Source organism: Saimiri boliviensis, chromosome 2 (genome assembly GCF_048565385.1).
Source record: "Saimiri boliviensis isolate mSaiBol1 chromosome 2, mSaiBol1.pri, whole genome shotgun sequence".
Lineage (NCBI taxonomy): Eukaryota > Metazoa > Chordata > Mammalia > Primates > Cebidae > Saimiri > Saimiri boliviensis.
This window is the reverse complement of record NC_133450.1, coordinates 163,379,211-163,400,917: the sequence shown is the minus strand read 5'-3', so window position 1 is coordinate 163,400,917 and position 21,707 is coordinate 163,379,211. Positions and strand designations below refer to the sequence as shown.

Genomic DNA, 21,707 nt, shown 5'->3' with positions numbered 1-21,707 from the left:
AAGCTGGTCGTCGCCTGCAATCTGCGCTCTTTTCATTTGCCTCCAAAACCAAAAGATGCAAGATCTCACTGGGGTTCTCAAACCTGAGTCATCTTGAGGTCTTGCTTAATATGCAGATGCTTGGATATCTCCTCCAAATGTCTTATTCCTTACATCCAGAATGGGATCTGTGATTCTGTGGTACGATGTTCCAGGTTATATCAAAGCAGATGATTCACAGATTATCCTTTGAGAAACACTGGGAGCTTTCGAGTCCTTAAAGTCTAACCTGGTTTGCAAAAATTAAAAAGAATAATTTCTTCCATCATTTTCTTCTTAAAGCATCGGTAATTCTTCTTAGCACCTTTCCTTGAAAATGTGTTTGCTGATTTAGGTAGAAGAACATGACAGGTTATCCAGCATACCAATCACATGGACTTTTCCCACATGCTGAATGTAGAAACAATTGAACCATCTACTTTACATAAATTTTCTTTTTAGAATAGATAAAGTCCAACTACACACAACCAGTAGAAGAATCAAATCTTCCAATTATACTTTGTGATTAGATTAATGTAATTTCAACAAAATAGTGCTCTTAAAAATAAATTATTTAGTACACAGCATGCAATCTCAGTATATTTATATATAACAGGTAGTTTGTTATTTTCAATAAAATGTCTCAAAGATGTTAAAGCATTTTTCTCCAAACATCCTTGTGAAGCAGTCAAGCACTATTATTTATCACCATTTGCAGAGAGATGGAATCACTGAGCTATTAAGTAACTTGAAGAGGGTCACAGAGTCAGTGACTAAACCAGAACACACACTTTATCTCCTAGCTCCTTGAACAGTAATTTTCTCAGCAAATCCTATTGCATATATTTCTTCCTGTAAGAGTTTACATGTCATCCAATTTTCTGGGATATTCTTCATTACAAAGCATATAAGAATTTGTACTCTCTGAAAGTTTGAAAACTAGAAACAGGAAGTCATGTGAAAGATAGTCCGTTTTTCAAAGACTCTTTAATTCCTCTATTTCCCTTGTTATTAACTTGTTTCATAGAACATATATTTCATTCATCCATCCAAGCAGCCAGTTTTTACTGAGCATATTTAATATGTCTAGCATTCTGCTAATATATAGTTAAAGTTCTTGTCCTCAGATCATCTGGCCTGGTAAAGAAAGAGACACACAGACAAATGGTATAATATAACAATGGCCATATTGGATCTAAGAGATCTAAAGAGATTACAGGAAGAACACCTGAGTCTATTTCAAGAAATCTGAGGAGTTTTCTTAGAAAATAGGAAAATTGAGCTAGGTTCTTAAGTGAAGAATTCACATGGATTCAACATAAGGATGGGGCATGAAAAAGGGAAGACAAAGGTAAATCTTAAACACAACGCAGTCATATTCGATCCAAAATATAAATGGAGACCTCCGAATTTAAAATTTAGGGGCCCAAGAATTACAGCTGTCATTTTCAGTGAGCGCTTGCAACACAGTGGGCCTCCATTGTTGAGGCCTTGATACCCTCCAAGATGAACAATGTTGATCACACCAACTCTTATGAACTTTCATACCCTAAGCTCACCCCATTAAAAGAACCATCACTCCGGCAGCCTTTGGTTTATTTATAAAACCAAACTTTCTGTATTTTAAAATGCATAACAAGCAAACACAAAGAGAGCTAGTGGTTTTAAATGGTAAAAAAATAAGCAAAGGGAACAGTCACTCCCCACATTAGCCTTGTATGCTTTAGCCTGAAGGGTATTTTTGCAACCAAGAACAAAGCCCTCAAAATATAATGGAAACACTGACAGACACTTAACTATACCAGCTCTGGTGGGTCCAGCCATAATTCACTTCATAATACGAATTGATATGTTGTCCAGAGGGGTCCCTGTATTGGTGTTATTGAGTGTTTTTTGAAAAGTTCTGGTTCTGGGCTATGAAGCCGCAAAATGAAACTGAATGATTCTTTCTGGAATAGATTCTCTACTGGGCCCCTCAATTACAGTGATAATGTCCTTGGGGCAAGACAACATGGGAATGTCCTGTACAAGCCGAAAAGATAAAATAATAAACCAAAGTGAAAAAAGCTAATGCAATGAAACAAAGTTTGTTGTATTAAAAGTCTAATATTTCTACTCATAAGGCATACTTAAAAGCAGAGCAAACCAGAGGTGAAAGGGGGCAGCTCGCTTTAATTTAAGTGGGGTTAGTTGTTAAGTAGAGAACAAGTACACTCTGTATTTGCAAAATCATGCAAGGGGCCAGAGTTCAGCCATTCCAGAGAACTTGCCAAGCAGAGTATGCTGTGTGTTTTATAATAGAATGCAAATGACCTCAATCTGAGGTAGCAGCATTTCTAAATACCATTTAGGGCTTTAATGGCTTGTCCTCGAAAGGTCGTGCCAGGCCATATTTAATGGATCTTCTAAACAATGTAAAAAGATTTTTCTAAAAGTGTATACAGCTAGTAATTTCAGTGTAAAAATATTCGCCCTCTGTCCCCACTGTATCTCCTTCCTCAAATGAAACTTTTGAGGTGTCTTTAGTTTAAATGTTAAACAGTGTCATTTTCTTCTCCCTGGATCCAAGTCCCCTCAATCTTGGCCTTAAGTTTCCATGTGTAGAGTTGGCTTTGTGATAATTTAAAAAGCCCCACAGGATTCTGAAAATCACACTTAGAGAATTCGCAAAGGCACACCTTGTTTTTCCAGGAAACTGGTGACAAGGATTCTAGTGTTAGCTTTTCAGTGTAAACTGTGTAACCTTGAGTTCATTATAACCTCTATGGGTCTCAATTTGTTCATCCCTAAAATGAAGGTCACAGACTATCTTTTACGTTCTTTAATGTTGTTCTATGATAGCATTTAAGCCTGCTAATGAATTACTTAAATATCGAAGTCCACATTAAGCCTTATGGAAAAGCATAACTGGCAAGATTTTCTTCTCAATTACTTGTGCTAATAGGGGCCAAAATGGCATGGATACTTTAAATTCACAGATAATCCCCAAACTTCAATTTAGCTAAGTGTTCCAACCTCCTCTCCTGCCAAATCATTTACAGGGAATTGAAACAATTACCACACACTGGTGTGAAATGTATCTCCCCTTTATAATTCCTTCTTCTCTACTGCCTTACCACTGGGATATTTTCATATTTAAGTTCCTAAAAATAGAAATAAAGAATAAATTGAATATAGTTGTGCAATCTACCAGTTGGTTATGTTTCAAAATATCCCCCCACTGTTATTATTTTTACTAATAATTTATTAAGAGCTTATCCTTTGTCACATATTATAAATCACTTTATTTAAACCCCACAATCACCTTCAAACTGAATGGCTTAAACAATAGAAATTTATTTTTTCTTAACTCTGGAGATGAGACATGCCCCCTCCCAGCTCTGATGCTGTGCTGGCAGTCTTTGGCATTCCTTGACTAGTAGATGCATAATTCCAATCTCTATGTTCATTTTCACATGACATTTTTATTGTGTTTCTGTTCTTCACATATTATTCTTTTTAAAGGGACACTAGTTATATTGGATTAGTGGCCCATCCTATTTCAATATGACCTCATTTTAATTTGACTTCCTCTGTTAAAATTTATCTTCCCAAAGAAAGTCACATTCTGAGGTACTGGTGGTTAGGACTTCAAACACATCTTTTTGTGAGGGTGACATAATTCAATTTGTAACAGGTAGTCATTCCCATTTTAGAGATGAGTTAACTCAAGGTTCTAATGTTGGATTAATTTGTCTGGAGTTAACTAAGCCAGTCAGTAGTGAAGTTGGAATTCACATCTACTCATCAAAATTAATTCATAATGTCTCCAAGCTTTAAGCAGTGATTTTTTAAAAAAATGAATAAATAAGCCTGGACCTAAAGTCCTCTTCCAGGGGACCTGTAGTAATTTTAGGAAGTCTAATAATTGAAATTACTTGTAAAAATATATTTTTTAAAAGTTTAATACTTAGTGGAGATTTTAAAACAGTACCTGTGAGCCCTTTTCTGTTGGTTTTATTATGTGGATATGAGTGTGCATGTTTTGTATCTTCATTCAAGGACCCATCTGCTGTGGCAGAAGAGGGCCCATGAACATTATGAAGTCATGTAAGAAGTTGCACTGGAAAATCAAAATTAAACACCACATTTCTGATTTTTTTCTCCAGTGATTTAATGGACTTTAATGATTGCTACCTGTAAAGCTGACTGGCTGCTCATTAATCTTGTTCTGCCCTGAGCACCTCCATTCGATGTCCTAATCAGAAATGGAATCAGGAAGAACCTTGGACCTTTGGAGGAAACATATAGGCTTCAGGAATTAGGGAAGGAGAAATAAAATTTAGAGATTAAATAGAAAAGTTTCTATTACGCCCTGAGTCCCTGGAGTTCATAGTTTTTCTCACCTCAGGATATCTTGTTAGTGGTTGAAATTGTTTCACTTATTTAAGATTTCTTACATGTTGTTAAAGGGCAACCTGCAGAAGAAACCCCACACACACACACACACACACACACACACACACACACACACATACACACACAGGCACACACACACACACACACCCCTAGTGCAATCCTCTGTAGGAAGTTACAGAGTTTCACGTTACAATTTAATGTTAACCTGTTTTGCTCACCCTTCGCTTTAAAGAACTCTTGCTGAGATTGGTTATGGTAAAGCAAGTAGAAGTCTTTTTGCAGAATTGGGTAAAACAAAAAGAGTTTTGGACCACGTTTTCTCCTCAAAGAGAATGTGTGGTAGAGACATCATGGTTTGCATATATCTAAGCTGAGGGAGTCCATTAATTTCTCTGTAACGGTGCTATAGATTAAATGTTTAATCTCTATTTCCAGCTGTATTTTTTGGATTGCTTGATAAAAAAAGACAATTTTTAAAATCTGCGATTGCCTTTCACATTATTTTTGAGCATTTCAATAATAGATACTCAGTACATAATTGCTAGAATAAATTGAAAACATTTAAAGAATCGTCACCTTTGATTGCATTTAGGATATGCACTAGAGAGAACAATAAAGGAATTGGCATATTGGCAAAACTTTGGCAATTTGTATAAGTAATGGTGTAATGTTAAGTAAAACTGATTTGCATTAATCATACAAAAGTTGATTTTTCATAGTTGTTACCAATTAAAATACCCATCTCCAAAATCCCAGAGCTTTTGTTATGAAGGCCATGCAAGTAGCTCCACACACGTTAGTCAACATTCTAGCATCTTTTATTATTTTATATAGGCAGTGAAAAAAATATTGCTGGTTATTTCAAGTGACCTTAGCTAAATCCAACTTCAGCGTTATGAAATTTGGTTTTTCTTCTTCCTCCTCCTCCTCTTTTTAATGGATGATGGGAGAACAGAGACAGGAAGCATGACTAACCTGAGAGCTGTTCTAATAACTCTACTCCTAACTTTTGCCTTATGAGGTTTCCAAATGAACTGTCAGACTCTTAATATAAATCCCTTCCTGAGGCCTTCCTTCCTTAAAAAAATTGGAACACAGGGAAAAATGATTTATTATTGAAAATGCATACCTCTTTGACCCTGTGATGTGTACATTCTGTGGATTATATAGAATATTGTCTTGTTATGGAGTCATGAAAGGAATTAAGACTGTTAAACAATGATTTATCTGATAATAATAAATATCTGATGATGTCATCCAGTGTTTTATTATAGTCACCGCTCTTAGGGTTTAGGGGGATCAATAAATAATCCCCTGTTCTTCCCCTCCTGAGCTTGGAATCACTTCGGAGTTAAGACTCAGGAGACAGACAAATGGAGGTCACATAGTTTTATTATAGAGATGATTAGAAAATGTGGTTTTAAATGTGTGGGCAAAAAGGCCTAATACCCTACCACTAAGTTAAACTGACTTACCAACCTAATTATTGCTGCAGCTGAACAAGGAAAGGCCTCCCCAACAGGACTGAGTAGCCCCCTCCCTGATCACATGTCAGCAGAGAAACTGAGATGTAAAACTGACAGGCAAGGGGAGAGGCAGGAGTCACAAAGGGGCTGAAATGGATGTGCTCAGGGTCTTCTGCCAAACTTTAGAATCAGAGAAGTGAAGAGAAGACCACGTGAGTGTTTTAATGGAGACATGAAAACCAGAGGAAAGAGGAAGAATGGAGATTATGCACCAGAACCTGCAGATAGTGGTTCTGTTAGTCTGTTGGGTTTTACCATGCTACTGATTTTTCCCACCTCAAATTACTACTAGCCATGTTGTCAAATGTAGGTTATAATAGTACACAATAAATGAATATCAGTATGCAGACAATAATGTCACTGATACTGAAAAAAACAAATGTGGCCACTATACCTCTTTCATTATTAAATTTCCAGAGGTTGACATAAATCTCCAAATGAAATCACTTTGCTATGTAAAAATCCAATCAAATCAAAGACCAAAGTAAGTTAAAGGCCAAAGAAATTAAAATCTAAAACAATTTTTTTACTTGCTCAGCCAGCCAGCTAACTGCTCTAATAAGTAGTGTGGGTGACTTCAGCAGCTGTCACTCATTGAAATTGATTAGAGTTCCTTCAGCACCTCAGCAGTCCTCCTCTTCATTGAGGTAAACACCATCATGCTTTTCTCTGTCATTATTTAAGTATGTATTCCTTACAGTGTGTTGTTTATTTTTCTCTGTTTTCAAAATAGATTGAATCACACTGAACAAATCTTCTATTTTCTTTATTTTGATTGCCTTGGTTTCTGAATTGTCCATGTTAATCTATGTAGCGATAGCTCATTGATGGTATATGACACAATTTATTAAACATGTCTATGGATCATTGCCCCTTTTTATTGTTTTCGTTACTAAGGACAATGCTGATGTGAACATTCGTGCAAATACACAAAGATTGTAGTGTAGGATCCCACTGTTTAAAAAGTCCAGAGAACAGAGAAGTAATAGGAAGTAGATAAAAGTAATAGGACAGAGAAGATCATTACCACATTATGTTTATGTGCACCAGGTTTAGAAAACACAGTAACCCACTATTTTATAGCAGTGAACCAGCTATTCACTGGTGAATGGTAGAAAGAATATACCCTAGGAAAATCTTGCTTGGGCCACCCTTGCTGAGATGCCATTCAGTTCATGCTTTTTTTCTGGATTCCAACAACTGTGATCACCTGTGTGATCTCATTCTTCTATCATAAGGTTAATCACAACATTGCATGGACTGTGTCTCAGAGGAAATCCATTTGTTTATACATTCCTTTGTCAAAGAGTATTTTGAAACTTATCGGCCATATTGCTAAGTTTAGAAATTTGTAAAAATGGCAGACTCAGTCACCAGGTATAATCTGAGGCATCATTTTTTTCCCCAAATAATATATTCAAAGCCTTTTAATTTTCAGCCCCATTGTTGTAATGAATGAGGACTCTGACTTTTAGCCTTGCTCACACACTCTATTGTGAGCAGATAGATTAAGTTCTGTGCTGTACCAATTGCTCCCATGAACTCTAGATAGGGAAATCCTGAAACCTGTGAAACGTATTTTCTTGAGAAGCTTCCTCCTTTAGCCCCATGTTTATTTCATTTGGGAAATTATGAGCCTGGACAGACACAGTTGATAGTCCTGAAGCAGGCATTCTCAAGTGGTCTGCTAGGCCCAATACCTATGTCAGGGCCTCCTGCTCAGAATGCTTCTTCCCTCTTTTCCAGGCTTTGAAAAACTTGTACTCTCTTAGGGACATCAGCAAGTTCTTTATTTCTACAATATATTTCTCTCTAGCAATGCAGAATGACTCCAGTATTCTATTTCCTGCTATTGTTTCCTTACAGATTCCTAGGAGGCTCAGGTGAATTTTTAACTGTTTAACATGTTAAACCTTCCCTAATACCTACAGGGCTACTACTGTTTGCAGATTGAGAATGTTCTGTTTCCCTTTTATTCAACTTTGCTTGCAGTCCAGGAATTCATATACTTGTCAAGATTTTTGTCTTATGACAGTTGAAAAATAAATGAGTGCTGCATCTGTGAAAAAAAAAAACAAAGACTTTGCAAACCCATCTTGTCTATATTCACACCCTAAAGTTAAAAACTCTCACCCAAGATATACATTCCTGCAGAGCGTGTAACCTAGCCCTGGATTCAATCTATGATTGCCTGCTGGGTTCTCCCTTACCATGTTGCATCTTTTTTATACCTTCTCTTATTTCACTCGTCATCCAACTTCTTAGAATCCCTAATAGCTAAGCAACACTCATATCCCAATTTGTTATAAATTACGCCAATTTAGTGAATATCAACTCACAATATTCACTTGATACAATTTTAAGAATTCCGTATTGATCTTTTTAGCAATTTCCCTCAATACAGATGTTCAGATGCCATGTGGTCTGATGATCTAAGTCTTGGAGAGGTGGTTCCCCATTATGCTAATTATTCTGTCTACAGATTTGCTCCCCTGATAGATTTGCATATGTTTTCTCCAAAAGAATCGAGTCTCTGACTGTTTCCTTTCTTTGGTTGTATTTGTTGAGCACAAGTAACTTTCTGATTAAAACCTCTTTTATTGTTTTCTGAAACCCTTCTAAAAAGTTTGACCTGGGCACACCTCTTTTATTTTATAAGTGCTTAGCTTACCATTTAAGATCACAACATATGCCTTAAGAACAATCGTTTTCTTCTTCAAGACCAAGCGATGTTTCATTTTATTTTTGTTTTATAATCTCATGCTTTTGGAGAGACTGAAGTACATTTTTTAAAGCATTGCAGAGTTACTCTTGTGTTTCCTAAGCAAACTTGGTTTCTCATTGTAGAATATTCATGTAAAATCTTGTCATGTAATTTGCAAAGTTGTGTTCTTTTTTTTATCCTAACCAATGAAGATGACATTTTTAAAATAAGAAGGGCCTCCATTTTGTTTGTGTTTATTATGAAAGCCCATTATACCGTGATTTCAGTTGTTCCTTTGTTCTAAAAACAACTTACGCTATAACTAAGTGGCGGAGGGGACAAATTGAACTGACACATAATCCATGTGAAGAAAAAAGTTGGTCTTTTTATAGTTTTCTTACCTTAAATCAGTTCAGAAAAACAAAATCTGGGAGAGCTATTCTAGCATTTAGCTACCGTACTATACAGTATGCAAAGCACTGTAATAGGGACAGGGGACAGAATTTAGAAACTGAAATATGTCCTGTGTAGCTCGAGTACAGGGAGGAAAACAAAACTGAGGCCAGAAAGGTAGGCAAAGGGCCAGAGTCTACAAGGTTATCTAGACTGTGACAAGGATGGTAAGCGGTAAAGCACTTTCTGCTCTTGGCTTCAGAATCTTCAGGAAGTTTGTACAGGGGAATGAAATAGCTAAAATCTTTTTTGAGGAATCGTGATATGTAAACGGATAAAAATCATGGGAACACAGCTGAAGGAAACATTCATTTCCCCTGCCATGGTGGTGATTAAGGGGTGGGGGGGGAAATTGAATAGGGTGATGTTTTCCAAGTTCTAATTTCCCTTTTTGAGTCATTTTGGTGGAAGAAAGAGAAAGGAAACCTTTTTTTGTGCTACCTGCCTCTCTGGCAGGACTGAAGCCTTCATTTGACTTCTGGGAAACAACTTAACAACAAAAAGTAGTCAGAATGCCTTAATTCTTCCTTGAAAATAATATTTATGTTTAGCACAGTGCATGGCATTTGAATCCGTTTTGTTTCCCCATTGCACTGAAACAAGAGCCACAAAATCATTTTATATTATAAAAATTGCACAAGAAAAAGTAGAGACATGTTCATCTGTAGTGCTTTCAAACTATCTGAATTTGGAGGTTTTTCTTCTGGTTAACTATTGTGACATGGTAAAAGCCCCATAAAACTGCATACCTCAACCATACCTCGGCTTTCTGTTGAAAGTGCTTTCTGTAACCCAAATGTGACAGGCAAGCAACCCAAACCCACACCATCTTGGCTCCTCCAACTTGTAATGAGTAACTAAGGTCTGTAATTTTCACCCTACCCAGGCAATCTGTAAACTGACACTTATCTTGACTTCTGTGAACCACTTAAGTAACGATTGAAATGTCCAAAGTCCCCTGGCCCTGGGAATGTCCAAAGCCCCTCATCCACACCCCTGCCCAGGAGGTGGTTTATGGTCATAAAACGTCTTGACACCCTCCTTTTGGGACCACGGGGTGGAGAGATGAGAGTCCTCTGTGGCTGCCAGCAATAAAGACCCTGCAATTTGGCATATTTTGTCTTGGTGTTGACTTTCTATGCTTGCTCTGGTACAAAACTATTTTTTATAATTATAATTTTTAATAAGTTACTTTTCATATTTAAAAATGATTCAATCCACTTTTTTAAGACAAATGTTTCAGTGAAAATTACTTATTTGCTCTGCATGAATTTGAATTAGCTTGTTGATTATGGAAATGAGCTCCAAGAAAATGCTTTATATTGATTTCTGTTATATAGATAACATTCCAGGGCAGCATTAGAACTGCATATAAAGATATACTCAAGCACATATTTATAGTTGTGAATTCGTTGGTATCATTAAAATGTCTGCAGGGCTCACATAAAAGCTGTGTGATGAATTAGATTATGATGTGGTTTATATTAATAGTATTTATCTAGCACTTTCTGATTATTAAGCATACCAGGCTAGGAGATTTATATTCTTTTCCTGTTCTTCATTATTTTATTTACTCTTTTATTCAACATATATATACTTGATGACAGTTACTTTTTTATATATATATATATTTATATAAATATATATGTATATTTCACAAAGTATTTGTGACAGTAGCACTTTTCTTCCAAGTAAAATTTAGGCAGTGTCTACTTACATCATTAGAGAAATCATTGCTACAATAGCAAAGGTTGTGAGTATTGAAATAGGAATCTTATATAAATATAAATTAAAGCAATTTGAACTAAATTGAGGTAAGTTCTGTAAGTTCACTCTGGAAAATGTATCACTGGTCATTAAATTTTTAAACTCAGTCTTGCAGAGTTAAATAATTAACAAAGTTGATAACAATGTACAGAGTCCTCAACATCCACATGCAAAGTGTATAAACCTATTTGTTTTTTTTTACTTAAATTGTTTGCTTCAATTGCAGCCACTCTACTACCTACCTCTAAAACAACTCTAGTTTTCCTCTAAAATAAAGATAAAATATGTATTTCCAGTTAGAAGACTTGCAGGTAATTGCATGAATCTCCTTTACAATATATCGTTGATTGACTTGTTAGGGAAGTGTGATCATTTGGAAGGCTGAGTTAAATCTTCTCAAGTGAGTTAAAATTCATATTGAAAATAGTGGTAATAGGTATTCATGCAAGAAAATTCTGAGACTCAAAGAAACACTGTTAGTTAAGTTGAAGAAGTATACATAAAAGTATTACAAATAGAACAACTTCATCAGGATACTGCCCATTCAGATGCATTATGTAGAACTTACACATGTTAGGACATAGGAGGTGCAGATTATTTAATGTCACTGTTTCTATGAAGAATAGAGAGGCTACAGTATACAGATTTCTCTGATCAATTGGCCTGCATATTTACTTCTTGAATAAAAAGTCAAGAGCTTATTGAGAGTCAAATAGAAATCATCAAATCCACTCTTAACTTTTTGGAGGAAAATTTATATAGTCGGTATAAATAGTATGTTTATATTTAGTGACTGAAGTTTTGGGTACAAAGCAGTAAGACTTGAGGTATGTGGTGCCAAGGGGGTGTTTTTATTTTTTTTTTTTTTCCATTTAAAGATCATGCCTTTGGAAAAGGAACAGCTGGCTACACAGGTAGTTTCAAAAAATAGGTGATAGTTGAGGTCATGATTTGTGGTACCAGAGAAATGGGCTCTGAGGAATGTCAGATAGCCCATTAAGTCCAAGATTACCTAATATTGAACCCTCACTTGAGTTCAAGCACTTCCCTACGTACCTTTATAGAAATAACTTACTTAATTCTTACAACATTCTTGAGCTAGGTAATTAGAGCTAGGTATTAAGATCTTCTGTTTATAGATAAGGAAACTGAAGGTTAGGCAAATTATCCAAATTAATACAACCAAAAAAAAGTAAAGTCAGAATACGAACTCTGACATTTTGATCCCTTCCTCTTAGACTCATAACAGGGCTTCCTCCCTCCAAAGGATCTGAAATATGCATTGGCATGTGACTTTACATTTCTATAAAATTGCTTTATTTATGAATGCATTCACTTTTATCATCCACACATATTTATTTTATAAGCAGTCTCTGAAAAGCTGTGGATCATGAGCCTTTGCAGGCAGATGTAAAGACAAGGTAAGAATGTGTGGGAAAAGAATAGCCCAAAAAGATTAACTGAAAGGACAGGATAAATCATGTAAATAAGAATGTACAATTGTACATTATTTGGAGTAATTGGTATGACATAGAAGTACAATGGTACCTAGTAATTATCAGAAAGGAAGAAACTAGAGAAAGTAACAAAATAATTAATTTTAGGTCTCAGCATGCCGATATAATGAGTATGTATAACAAAAATAACAAAAACTTGAGATTTTAGCAAAAGTAGTTGAATATAATTCCACAGATACGTCATTTGAATGACATACCTTGGTCAAAATAAGCTAATGGAAGGAAAGAGTTGATATTTATAACAGATGTGTCTAAATGGAAACACTAACATCTGAGTATCAAAGTCTTGTATCAGATATTTATATGAGATGAAAATAGGAACATACCATGTTTTTATAAACTGCCAGGTTTTTTTTTTTTTTTTTTTTTTTTTTTTTTTAAGCTTGGCAAAGAATATAGCTCAGGCACTCTGATCTCAAATTTTTAGCATAACATGTTCCTAAACAAGAACTACCTTTCTTTAACCCCATGTCCCCATTCTCAAAAAGTATACATAATATCATTTTCTTCCTTTCTTCATTGAAATTACAAAAAAGAAAATCATACATATAACTGCAATTATATTTCTATAAGTTACCATTTATCACTGAATACATGATCCTTCTAATTTGAGTATTCTGCATACATTTATCTATTAAAGGTGAAAATGAAGGCCACTTTTCTTTTTACATGCTCTTGCAGTGCACTGAAAAACATTGCGCATTGCTGACATTCTCTACTTCTTGGTCCCCATCATACATGCTCCTTCCTTACACATCCCTTTTTTAAGTTTCTCAGCCAATTTTGCTAATTAAATTTGAAGATATTTATGCAGCCAACAAACATGAAAAAAGCTCATCATCACTGGTTATTAGAGAAATGCAAATCAAAACTACAGTGAGTTACCATTTCACGCCAATTAGAATGGCGATCATTAAAAAGTCAGGAAACAAGAGACACAGGAGAGGATGTGGAGAAATAGGAACGCTTTGACACTGTTGGTGGGGGTGTAAATTAGTCCAACCATTGTGAAAGACGATGTGGTGATTCCTCAAGGATCTAGAACCATTAATACTATTTGACCCAGCAGTCTGATTACTGGGTATATGCCCTAAAGATTATAAATCATTCTACTATAAAGACACATGCACATGCATGTTTATTGCAGCACTATTCACAGTAGCAAAGATTTGGAACCAACCTAAATGCCCATCATTGGTAGACTGGATAAAGAAAATGTGGCACATATACATCATGGAACACTATGCAGCCATAAAAAAGGGTTAGTTCATGTCCTTTGCAGGGACATGAATGAAGCTGGAAATCATCATTCTTAGCAAACTAACACAAGAACAGAAAACCAGACACCGCATGTTCTCACTCATAAGTGGGAGTTGAACAATGAGAACACATGGACACAGGGAGGGAAACATCACATACTGGGGCCTGTTGTGAGGTGAGGGGCAAGAGGAGGGATAGCGTTAGGAGAAATACCTAATGTAGATGGCAGGTTGATGGGTGCAGCAAACTACCATGGCACATGTGTACCTACATAACAAACCTGCAGGGTCTGCACGTGTACCCTAGAACTTAAAGTAAAATAATTAAAAAAGAGGCCAACTCAAACTTTTCTGGATTTTTGTTGTTGTTAACCTGTAAAGTTCATAAAAAGTTAAATGTGTTACTGTTTCTTATAAAGAAAAAATAAATTTCTAAAATTTTGAATATCTAAAGATAACTCAACTTGGAAATAGTTAGAAATGAATACAAATTAAAACTCTGTTTCAAAATGAAAGCCAATATTGTAAGTGAAACCTTTAATTTAAATATATATACATAAAAGAAAAAGGCAGAAAAACAATGTGTCTATCTTATAAGTTAGGAAGAAAACAGCACATTTATCTCAAATACAAAAGAAGAGAAGTAATAACTATCACAAGGTAATATAATGGAAAATACTATATCGTATATTGTACTGCACACAACAGAGTATCAACAAAACTGCAACAGGTTTTCTAAAGTAAACTGATGAAAATGATAGTGATGCAATTTGCCAAGTAAAAAGAGGATTCAAGAAAATCTAATGTCAGTGAAATCTCTACAAACCCTGATGATATTAAAGGGATGTTAGAAATTATTTTTCTAAAAAACTGAATTTTGAATAAAATTTCTAGAAAATACAACTTAACTAGAAGAGAAGAGCAAGAAAAAGACACTCTAACTAATTACATAACTATTTAAGTAATGCAATGGATGACCAAAAACCTTTTATGATTAACATTCTTATAGAAGTGTGCTTTCTTACTATGATATGAAAATATCTAGCAAATACAACAAATATAACACTTAGTAGCAGTGGTTCCCTTTGAGATAAACACAAGGATGTCCAGTATCACCACTTCTGTTAAGTGTTATATTAGTGGTCTCGGTAAATCACGAATGCAAAATATATACATGCATATACACATACTCATGTGCAAACATACATACATGAATTCATGCATACATATATGCAGACCTTTTTAAGTTAGTGGATTTGAATGGACCATATAAAACTATTATCATTGCATATAATGTGTGAGTGTAGATAGTAAATTGAAAGGAATGTACCAGATTATTAAGTTTAATATATAATTTTTATTGAGCTTCCTTATTAAATGGTCAATAGAAAATAAATGTATTTCTATATACAAGTAATAAATAAAAAAATACCATGCCTGATGACATAAAATTATCAAATAAGAATGCATCTACTAAAAGATGTAAAGGAATGTGTAGAACATTCTACATTATTGGGATAAATTAAGTAATACCTTAGAGTGAAAGGCAACACAGAATGAGAGGAAATATTTGCATATCACACATCTAATAAAATAATGAGATCACTTAGAACTCAACAATAAAAAGACAGCCCAATTAAAAAGTGAGAAAAGAGCCTGGGTGCATTGACTCACACCTGTAATCCCAGCACTTTGGGAGGCCAAGTGGGGGATAGATCACTTTAGGTCAGGAGTTTGAGACCAGCCTAGCCAAAATGGTGAAACCTTGTCTCTACTAAAAATACAAAAATTAGTCAGGCATGGTGGCATGTGCCTGTATTTTCAGCAGGAGGCAGAGGTTGCCGTGAGCCAAGATTGCACCATTGCACTCCAGTCTGTGTGACAGAGGGAGATTCCATCTTGATAGAAGAAAGAAAACAAGTGAACAAAGAATTTTAATACATGTTTTTCCAAAGAAGATAAACATATGTCCTGTAACCACATGAAAAAAGTATTCAACATTACTAATCATTAGGGAAATAAATATCAAAACTAAAGTGAGATCCATCACACTCTACTATATAGCTATGATTTTGTAATAGAAAATAAGTATTGGCAAGGATATGGAGAAATTGTAAATCCATTGCTAGTGGGAATGTAAAATGGTGGAGTTGCTGTGGAAAACAGTTTGGAAGTTCATCAAACACAGAATTACCAGATGATCCTGAAATTCCTAAGTATATACCCAAGAGGGCTGTAAACAAATGTTTACACCAGAAAGCACATATGGGAATGTGCATAGCATTGTTATTCATTATAGCAAAAAAATGAAAACCTGAATGTCCTTCAGCTAGTGAATAAACAAATGTGGTATATCCATTCAATGAAATATTTTTAGCAACAAACAGAATTAAGTACTATTACATGCTATGTTATAAATGGGCTTTTAAAACATTTTAAGTTAAGCCAGACACAAAAATCACCTGTGTGATTCCATTTATATGAAATACACAGAACAGGCAAATTAAGAGACACAGATAGTAAATTAACAGTTATCAGAGGAAGAAGATACAAGAGAATCAGAATTGACTGCTGGGTACTATAGAGGTTTTCTTTTGAGGTGTCAGAAACATTCTGGAATTAGTAGTTATTTTGGCACAAACTGGATATACTGAAGAACCATCGAACTGTAAAATTTAAAATAGTAAACATTATGTTAATTATTTCTTAATAAAATAGAAAGTCAACATGCTTATAATGAAGGAAAGGGTAGAAAAGTCTCCTCTACCAGCTATCAACGCATATTATGTAGGTATATTGTATAAGACAGCACAATGTAGACAAATTGTTCAATGAAACACACAAAAGTGTAGAAACAGCCAAGCATATGTGGGTACTGAATTCATGACTAATGTTGCAGAACAGTTTGAAATGTCATATTTTCAAAAAATTTTGCCTGACCAATTTGGAAAAATAATGAAACTTTACCCTAACTCAGAACATAAATTTCAGTTAGATGTTTGGACTAGATGTGAAAGTCAAACAAATCATAACATAAAAGGATGTTTAGAAATAGAGACATATGTATATGATTATTTTGTGTAATAAACAGAACACAGAAAGTTGATTTGATATGACTGCATTAAAATTAACAATAGGTGTTCAACATAAGCTACAGTGAGTAAAAGAGGAAGCCACGGAGTAGGAAACAGATTTTCACAATATGTAACCAAGAAAGGACTTACATCTAGAATACAGAAAGCACTTATGAATTGGTAAGGGAAGACCACCCATATAAAATGGGTAAAAATAATTTAAAAAGAACCTTCTCAAGTGAATATATATGTATATGACTAATAAACTTATGAAAATGCACTAAAACTTGTAATGAGAAAATATAAATGTAAAGTACAGAGATAATCCACTAAATAATAAACTGATGGCTAAAATTAAGCATAAAATAAATGTTTTCTGGAAAAGGTGTAACAATGGAAGTAATCATAACACTGTTTAAATTATTTGCTGAAGTAGAATATAGGTATATTTTCTGACCTAGTAATCTCATTCCTAGGAAAGGATGCTCACGGTATGGTAATTCATAATAACCCCAAAGTGGAAACAATTCACATATCTGCCAGTAATGGTTTGAATATGTAAAGTGTGGTGTATTTATCCAATGGAATACCACAGAACAATGAAGACTAACTGAAGTTATGAGCAATAAGATGAAAGAATTTCACGAATGAAATATCAAGGGAAAGAAACTGAATAGAGATATGTAGTACATGATTCCAGTCAGATAAAGTTCAAAACTTAGACAAGTCAAAAACATAGGCTGGACAAGAAATCTGGATACTATGACAAATACATATAAGTAATAGTTTATCGAGATTATGGTGTATAATATATTCAATGACATGATATGTTGAAAGGGTTGTTCCTCCCTGGTAACGCACAGTCAAATGCCTTGCAAAATTGTGATGAAGATGAGACATTAATATGCATGATTACAAATCTCTGCACATACATCTTTGTACATACACATATACTTACAGTGTGGCAGAACAAGCCACAGGCTTCTATGCGGTGGTTAACTTCAAGTTCCTTATCTGTGTAATAATTACATGAGCATTGACTTTGTGATAATTTATTGAGCTGTATATATTTGTATTTTTGCAAATCTTTTGTGGTTTATAACTCATTACAAAACATAACTGAAGAAAATAAAAGAATCAGATTATTTTCTAAGGTCATTAATAGAGCTAAGATCCATGGACAAAGGTTTGTAAGAGATCACTCACTTTACCCCTTTGAAGCCAGGCTAGAGAACTCAGTGAGCTCTCTAACAACATGACAAGATCCATTACTTGCTCTTCAAAAGTGGACCATTGATCTTCTCAAATGATTTTATGCCCTAGAGAAGGAATATTAATAGCTTCCTTCTGGGCAATTTGTTACCAATTAGTGGTCCAGCATTATGGAGATTATTCTGGCCCAACAAAAATAAACTAATTTAAATTTTATGACAATCAGATGCAGACACATATTCATATGAATATATAAAACCATATACAATAGTGTCAGCTTCTTTTCACACTTAGCTGTGTTCTGCCTTCTCTTTCAAAGAAAGACATGTGTTTTGCACTCATACAATATGTAATTTCAAACTCGATTCCCAAGGCAAAAGGAAAAGGCTACCGTCAAATGTTTAAAAAATAATCTCCTTTATTTTATAATAATAACGGTTAGAAGTTCAATATTTCTGCTCAAACACAGAAGCAGCCAGGCATATTTGCAAAGGTCTCACAATGTTTGCCGTTGCCTTTACACAAGACAACATTTATAAAACCTTTGCATCCCATGGCAGGTGCTGGGTCTCCTCTTGGGAATTTGTGCTGTTCACATACTGCCTTTCATTTGAACTTCAAACACCTTTAAAAAATAGAGGCTGCATTTTAATATCATTTAAAAATTAAAAACCTTTTATTTTTGTCATTATAATATCTTTCATGTCTTTACTTTTCAAAAATAAATCAAAGCCAAAACTAATTACTGTGATAGTCAGCAAAAACCTGAAAAATGGGAAAGGTTTTTTAAAATGAAACTTTGGTCTGCTTCTCCTGTAAATACATTAAATGTATATACTAAATATTAGAGGATTTCAAATGTATTTAATAATATTCTCCCTTCTTTGAGAACTTAGAGAATTAACCAAATTACGATAGTCTCCTGAATAACTGGAAAACATATTTCTGGAGCTAGAATGTGTACAAGACTGTATTCTGCAGTCCATCAGGTTGGGCTTTCACAGTCTTAAAGTATCTATTTAACCTTATATTGTGCCATTAAAACAAAAAAAATAAATAATAGTGTAATTTAGCCAAAAGGCTAAATTATCTTTTTTGTTTGTTTTAATGGCACAATATAAGGTTAAATATTTAGTTAAAGTGAAAAACACATTTTCATCTACAGAAATTATGTCCTAAAGTATTTATTCATTCTGCAATACTTGTAAATGGAATAATGTAGCATTATAATGTTTTATTGTCCACTTTTCTAAAACATGTTCTTTTCTGTCTTTTCTGTTTTGCTTTTTATCAGGCTTGGATTCCTGGATCGTCTGGCAACTTCAAAAATCTGGTAAGACACTTTTTTTTTTTTTTTTTTTTCTGTGGGGCTGTCAGACCTCTCATATTGTTATTTCTTCTGTCATTATTCTTTGGAGTATGTTTTATTTCTGTGTGAGGCTTAATTCTTTAAAAAATAATTCCCCCCTCATTTCCATCTTCTGAGTTTGAATCTCATTAGGCCAGTTAGAAAAGGCCAATTACATCTTAACCCATATCAGACAATCTAATAAGTCCAGATACTTCTTAAAGAATCAACTCCATGGGTCAGGAGAACATTCCAAACAGAGGGAGTATTTGTTTCTTAAAGAAACTAAAATCACCACTGAAAGAGTTTGCGATAGAAAAGAGAATTCAGGTAAAATGTGGAATGCATCATCTGAAAAATTTTCTTTAAAAATAGATCAAATGCAAACGCAAGATAAAAACCAAGGATGAGCTGAAACAAAAATTGGATGTTTAAAAGCTTTTCAGTAGTACATTTCTGGTAGTAGGTTGTATATATTGTAAAGCTAGAAACACCCTGAAGGGATTGATCTTTTCCACATGGAAACTTAGAATTCTTACAGTATTTTTCTGGGACTGATTATAGGCATGAATAGGTGTGTATTTTTCCAAACAGCATCTTTATATTCATGTTTGAATCCACCCAGTATTCATTTCTTCAAATATTACTGAAATATTGCTCACTATCAAATTCATACATTGTGATCCTATGTTCTGTGGGTATACAAGTTTATAAAATGTATTTTATCTTATTTAATACTATGAAGAAATCTGTAGCTTAGATACTTGTGTAGACTGGACGTCCCAACCTTCCCCACGCAGTGACACTTTCTATAATACTGAACCAAGAATGAGATTCCAACTTGATGGACTGGAGGAATACAGCCTTGTACTCCGTTATTTAGTAATAACTGGGTATTGCTGGATTGGAGTGGGAAAGTAGTGAAAGTCCAGTATCTCCTTGCTGTTGTTCGGTATCTTTCTAAAACCAAATGCTTTCGAATTTCTCAATGAATATCTTATAATAATTTCATTTCCATGCTGGTTTCGATTTTGAAGTTGACAGTTCTCACCAAACAGTACTGAATTTGATAGTAAACTGTCATGTTGAGCAATGTTACTTAAGACTTGAGGTTAAACGGCATTACTGCGCACAGAGAGTTGTATATGAGATCTCATCACTGTGAAAGCCCTGAACAATGCCTTTCCCATAGAGAGATGTACTTGGTCTCTCTCCAGCATCAGTGTACCATGTACCATTGGGGTCTGCATCCCACCTACAAGACTACACTTTGACATGTTTCTCCCTGTCATGTTGCTTATGCTTGAGTCCTACAAGGTTTGTGAAGAAGAAGTTGACATTAAAATATTCTGGTGCTACTTTAAACAGCCAACGGTGCAAACTTCTGTCTATTGTGAGACTGGTTTAGCCCTTCATTGTACGGGCTTTTACTAGGCCTGAGTAGAATTGTGCATTACCTTTGGAGAGAGGTGAATAGAAATTTCTACCAGAGAAATAAATACCTGTTCACCATGATGAATTCAGTCCTCCACATTTTACCATAATTAGGAGCAAACGAAACTTGAAATTGTATTTTTTCTTAGTAGTTTTTTTTTTTTTTTTTTTTAAGGCAAGGTATCACTGCATTGCCCAGGCTGGCCTCCTGGGTTCAAGCAGTCCTCCTACCTCCACCTCCTGAATCACTGAGACAAAATAGGCACACCACTGTTCCTGACTGGCTTAATGATTTTTAAAAGTTTTCATCAAAGTATAGCTGATACCTAGCCTCAAAATGAGGATGAGGGTTAGCCTCCCATCTCCGTCAGTACTTTCTGCAAATGGAAATCTTTGCTTAAGCATTTATTGAAGAACTGAGGTCTTTCAGGTAGCAGAAATTTTGCCTTCCCGTTTCCATTGAAACAAATCCTAGAGATCCTATATACTTTTTCCATCCTAAAGCTTTTCTTAGTTGCAAAAGCTGGATCTGGATCCTTCTCTTATAATTGTCCTTTTGGCTAAATTCCACTATTTTTTAATTCAAATTGTCAGTGTGAATTTCCAATTCTGGATGGCCAAAATGATCTTTTGGGTGGTCTTTTATCTTCTAATATATCTTGTTTCGAATCCATTCTTAATATACTGCCAGGTGACAGATTCTAAAACAATGCTTATTCTCCTGTTTGTTGTTTTTCATTATAACCAGTCTGGGAAACTTCACGAGCTTTTCTACCCCAGTTTGATAGACAAGTTATACAGTTAAGTATTGCCACACTTACCCAAAAGCAGTCTTTCTTCATATATACCAGAAACCTCAAAGCTAATAAGGCTTTTCTATTTTCTCCTCTCACAAGCCCCACCATCACTATTTCTGCTTCTGTGAACAGCGTGATCAGTGTATCTGCCCATAACCCCATTTCCTGTTCGTTCCCCAAGGCCAAATTCAGGTCCCACT

General features: G+C 34.8%; 1 protein-coding gene across 38 annotated transcripts in view; it reads left to right on the top strand.

Moving 5' to 3' along the window:
• Nucleotides 1–21,707, top strand: part of PTPRD (protein tyrosine phosphatase receptor type D) — a 2,307,989-nt gene that overhangs the window by 868,078 nt on the left and 1,418,204 nt on the right. For all 38 annotated transcript variants that reach the window (XM_074394799.1, XM_074394802.1, XM_074394800.1 and 35 more), the window contains one exon: nt 19,223–19,261. The gene's annotated coding sequence lies outside the window, so the exon portion shown is untranslated. The remainder of the gene's footprint in view (nt 1–19,222; nt 19,262–21,707) is intronic.